Below are 6,223 nucleotides of genomic sequence, written 5' to 3' on the forward strand. Positions count from 1 at the left end.
GTTTCTCATGTTAAGTCCTATTCTGATTCCTTATCAATTTCCAATTTGGGCCTGACTCTATGGGAATGTCTTAATGTAATGGCAAATGTTTTTCAAGAATATTTACAAATATAGAAAACCTATACTAAACTGCCTAAATGTGTTTATTATATGAAAAAAGTTAAATAAATAAATATATTTGTATTTATGGAGCACTGCATCACATTTCTGAAATGAAACATCTGTTATATTACACACTGGTTCATTTTTCTTTCAGTATAAATCAGGACTATTTTGGTTGCAATAGAGGATGATGTACACCCACATGAAAAGAAAAAAATTACTTGCTCCGAGGATACTGTTCATATTGATTTTCAGCCAGTCTCCCTAAAGGCTAAGAATAATAATAATAAGCTAAGTAAAAAACAAAACCTAAACATATGGCATTATACGACCATTCAGTGCACAATCCCTTCATCCTTTAATTTAGCAAATGCAATATCTTTTAGCTAGAAGGCATTGGTGCAAAAAATGGTTTGGAAGCATGCCAGCTACTGTGACTGATAGGGGGGCTAATGCTGTAGTATTCCATAGGTCCCAGCACTTGCACCATAAAAAGAGATACATAATAATATTTAGCAGACTGGAAAAACTCCGAAAGTGGTAGCGCTGTTATTTCTAAATAAACCGACTTGACCCTGACCTTTCTTCAATTTGTCCCTTGATTTTGACGCATTTTGACCCATGAATCATACCAAACTGGCACTGGTGCCCCCTCCAGGCATCACATGCTTGGAACTCATATTTCCATAATCTAGTAAAGTGTAGTACGATGACATAACAATTCTAGGACTAGAACGTTCCATTGCCAAAAGTCTTTGTAAAAATAGCCATTGTCAAAATCGCAGTGTCCCACAATCATGCTGTTTTACGCTACAATAGAATTCATTAATATAGTTTGTATATATTTATCCAGAGTTTAGACTAGTGTTACTCCCATTGAGAATATATTTCCTTTCACAAAGAATGCATACTAAGAATAAGATACTATGTTTTTTTTTCAATCTCAGGTGTATGAATAGCCTCGTCTGTCGTCACCCCTGCTGGATTATCCAAACTCTTGTTCTTTTCGTGTTTTGATTGGCTTGTCTGCCCCTCGTGGCCTTGTGCTCGCTCTTGCAGTGTCAACAGTTAAAAGTTAATGAATAATCATGGCAATTCTTATGTCCTTTCTCTCCAATAAAACCAATTGCAAAGAGTTTGTACAGATAAAATTAACATGCTTTTATTTTTGGATAAAATACCATTCAAAAGTATTATTGTGTGAGTCACTATTAAATATTATTCAATCAAACAACAAGAAAAAAATAAAATAAAGTAAAAGCTATTATTTATATTATTAAGGCAAGAAGTGTACTTGTTTAGCCACAGCTAAGCTGCAATGTATGCATGTTGTCATGCATATTCATAAACCAGCTCCCGCCCCCAGTCTTTACCACATTAAGCACATTTTTTCTGTGTAAAACTACATCCTCTGGCTTTCTGCTTCAATCTGACACTAAGGAACATCCTGCTCTGAGAAAACTGTTTCTTTTATAGTAAACTCAGAAAACAGACATTAGACAAAAGAAATAATAATAAGAAACATTAGGCATCTGCAAGATTAAATCTGACTGTGTCATCTTTATGTACAGGCTTTATCAGAACTTTAAAAGTTGAGGAGATAAAATCTAATTCCATGTCTGTTTTAAAACCTTGTACTTTAAAAATATTTTAAAAAAAGTTTTTTTATTTACCATTTATGTTACAATAGAATTTACATAAATAGCCCCATGGAACTGTGTGCACTCATCTGAATGTGTAGTCCCTGCAAAACACATGTAGTCCAGGCCCCTCTTCTGTACTACCCTAGTGAAACAACTTATTTATTGTAGAGCACTCACAAACACACTCCACTAGAGGGTTGGCTACATCTTGGGCCCTGTTCAGAGCCTTGCTGTCCGATATTTGTACTGCGGCTAGCTGGGCTATGCCGCATACTTTCTCCAGGTTCTACCGCCTTAATGTGGTAGATCCTGCCCTGCCTTCGTTAGACACGAGGGTCCTTGAGAGCTCACACCGCTAACCATTGGGTTATGAGGTTCTGATGCGTCCCTCATATGTTGCCGTTCCTTCTCCCTCGCGATGGCTCTGGTATACATTATCCCATACATAATGTCGCTGGTGGTCGTCTTCGAATTGAAAGGTAATGTTAGGTTACTTACCGTAACCCTGGTTCCCTGAAAGAGAAGACCACCACCAACTGCGAGGTCGCATTGGTCGCCCTCACGGGCTTAGGATGACGGTTTTAATCCCTTGGTGGCCGAGGCCGAGTGCATCATCCCAGGAATGGGACTATCGGCAGTTCTGATATAGAGAGCTCAGCAATTACTTACTCAGGCATATCCCATACATAATGTCGTTGGTGGTCGTCTTCTCTTTCAGGGAACCAGGGTTACGGTAAGTAACCTAACGTTTTCTGTCCCATAATACACCACTCTTTTCAATCAGCACTCTAGCATTGATGCAGGAGGGAGCATGAACTGGATACACTTCAATATGTTGAACCTAAGACTATAAATAGCTTAAAGATGCATCCTCCCCCCCCCCCCCTTTTTTTTTTTTTTTTTTTTTTAAATACTTGTAATACATTTATGTTGTTACTTAGCCCGGGCATTAGATAGCAGTACTAACAAGATAAATTCAACACTGTAATGTCACTTAGTTGGCACGGTAACAGTGTAAGGGTGGATTTGAAGAGATTGGCTTGGCTGTGCTATATCTACCAGGAAACAGCATAATTGAGCCAGCTAGAGAGATGGCAATCTGGTGTGGATAATAAGAGTGCCCTTTGAATGTAACATTTAAATAAAAATTGAAGTTGTGCAAACCGTCTGAAAGATTGGATTAGTTAACCAGCTCAAACTTTCTTTTTTGTAAACCTTGGAATCATGTTTCTTTTTAGAATAATAAATCCATTACTGGTGATTAGTCTGAATCCAAAAAACCAAAACATTCATTGTGTTTTAGGGTTTTATCACCACAGCATGTTCATTATCTGCTGGCCAAAGTTAAATGTGGATTGAATGGGCTTGATCCATGGATACTGTGTTTAGTATAAAATATAAAACATTGTCTGTACAACTGTCTAACTAATTAAATATGACCTGAAAAGACAGCAGCAGCAGCAAATTAGTAGTTATGAAAACTACACATTGCACTCTTACTGTAATGCCACACATGGTGCAAATCAACATTGGTTTATGCATTTGCACTTCCAAAAATGTCCATGGCTTCATGTCTATTAAAGTAAACAGCAGATTTTAAAAAGTTAATTATACCAGAGCAACGCAGTAGAAGAAATTACTGTGAACCTTCAGAAAGGGTCTTGGGCTGTCCGGAGTCACTGTCAGTTTTAGATTGGCAGTCACTTTTCAAAATTAGGTTTTTCAGTTAGAGTAAACAGATCCATCATTGTATCATAAATGATGGCGAGAAAGGAGATTAATTCACCTGAGTGAAGCTTCAACTGTGTTACACATGTTTAATATAGTAATAGCACAGTGAGAAAAGAATGGTTTGCTGTGTTTTCTATTCCCTTTATCCAGAACTTTAAACACTGAATGACTAAGTAGGGTAAAAACCTGTAAGGTTACTATGTCAAGTATACACCCGTTGCAGCTGTACAGATAGGTGTAAATCCTATTTGTACGTACAAGGGAATCTGATCAGCAATGACTGATGGTTACCTTTAGTCAGAAAAACAACACATTGTAACACCATGGCAACCAGGCTCTTTTCAACCCCATGACCAGGAAAGAAGCATTTTATTTTCATTTTATAAACTTGTAGGTTGGTGATGCAAGTGACAGTTTGTTTGACAGCAAGCATTAACCAATGCCCCTTCTGCAGGTTGATAGTGTGGAAATGACTTATCTGTATATTCAGTGAGGCGTACTATGCTGGATGTCATATTCTGTATATTGCTTTCTTTATTATAACTTTCACTTTCACTAAAAGAACCAGAATGATGTCCCGTGCTCTCTTAAAGCCAGAAAATACAAACGCATGAACGTTAACGTTGAACAAACATGTAAACATTTTTCTAAACAAGACTGCAACATGAAATAGGTTTAGTTTCTAAAATAAAAACATCTGTCTAAATAGCAATACATACATAAATAAATAAATAACAAGTTTTACCTGACTAAGCATAGACACGGCTTCGGGATTTCTGTGTACATAAATCTAATTTGGTTACATCAAAGACCACCAATTGTCTGTGTAATTTGTTTGAATTTATAAAACAGCCTGAAAAGTAAAAAACACATCTAAATCAAAAGGGCCAGTTAGTTCAATGAAGCATATGTATCTGAAATGTGATCAGATGGACAGCCTTGTATTATAGCAATAACCTTCTTCATCACAGTCTGTAATGAACCTCAATTATGATGTCTTTCTCAGCTTAAAAAAAAAGACTTTACACCCTAATGGTGTCAATTATATAACATGGTCCTGATACAGTTGGCTACAGTTAAACAAATCAAGGAATATACTGTAGCTTATCAGGATAATTCATATATACTGTAAAAGTTAAACCTCATACTAAATATGTTATAATATATATCATGCCTAATGACCAAACTTTATTGTACAATATAATTTTAAAATGGCTTCATTGTCCCAATGTTTTAAGGGTAATGAATATATAAAAGTTTTATTGCTTAATTCTTTTTTTAATTTATATTCTCTTTTGATTGCTACTTTTTCCAGGCTTAAAAATGATTCAAGTTTGTTTTTAAGGAGTAAGGTGAGTCCAGCTTTGGTTTCCAGGCAACCCCAGCAACTGAAAGCTGGGCACAGACAAAAGCAATACAGATACAAAGCTATAAATCCAAAGAGCCTGTTGTGAGCATATCCACTTCTGGGAATTGCAGCATCAGAAAAATACAAATTTACTGAAGGCCATCACACACCAGACCTCATTAGATCTTGAACATGCACATTTACACTTTATATAAGGAATCAGCTGACTATGGCAATTACGTGCCTCTTATGATTTTTCACTCATCCCAATGTCATCTTTGTAAGTGACTCTGCATATAATGCACTGTTCACAGCCTACCTCTGTAAAGCGCTTTGTGATGGTGGTCCACTATGAAAGGCGCTATATAAAAATATATATATTATTATTATTATATCTTAATTAAAAACAGTGAACATGCGCTCTAATGAGATTTCACTTCTAATTCAAGTTTGTTACATCTATTTCTTGAACATTGTTGGCAAACAATGTTATGCTAAATTTAAAGAAGAGGACAACATCCAGTTATTGATAGGATGCTTATATAGACAAAGTAGTATACACTATTATAAAAAACTGTGTTTTCCTTATATCCTGTTATAGTTGCCTTTTTGCTTGGCAAACTGTTTGATGAGTTTACCTCTCTGTGAAAGACATGGCCTAAAATAGCTTCTCATTCCGCTGTTTAACCTCACTGCACAGAACAAGTCCTAGTGACTTCCAGGTTCACAGTTATGATTGGCTGATCAGTCTGATGTTGTATTGCTAATGTGCAGTGGGTTATTCCTTCTATTGTCATTTGCCACTTTTATACTACTCACAAAATGCTGCATTTCAGGTTTAATGTTATCTTTGAGGGCATTTTGCATTGTTAAACATCAACATTCACATCTAATTTAGACTGTCATAAATATATAAAAAATGTATGAAAGCAATTACTGTGAATGTTTTCCTAATGCTCAAGCAAGTGGTTTAAACCCAATCTTTTACGCAATTTAATCACATTAACAGGTGATGAATAAAGGAAGTTATAAATGCCCCATTTATCAAGATGAGGATGAGCATTGTGTCCACAGAAAACAGCAATGGAAAATTCTACTTGTAATCCTAAAACTGTTTTTCTTTCCTCTGCAAGAAAAGCAGCTAATCACAAACAGAACTCTCCTCACAGTAGTTATCCAATAAACAGCTTGATTGGGTTTGATTGAACGCAAGTCAGTGACAGACCAATGGCAGGTGACGGCTACAAGCACTTATAATCAGCACACAAACTGGTGGATGGGACACATGCACCTTTGAATCTCGACAAGGTAATACAATCGGACTTCTGCAGTCTGAAAAACTGTCATTGTCCTGTCTGTACCCGAGATGCCAGTGATTTTGAAGGCTATATGGTATTCA

This window comes from Acipenser ruthenus, chromosome 9 (genome assembly GCF_902713425.1).
Source record: "Acipenser ruthenus chromosome 9, fAciRut3.2 maternal haplotype, whole genome shotgun sequence".
Classification (NCBI taxonomy): domain Eukaryota; kingdom Metazoa; phylum Chordata; class Actinopteri; order Acipenseriformes; family Acipenseridae; genus Acipenser; species Acipenser ruthenus.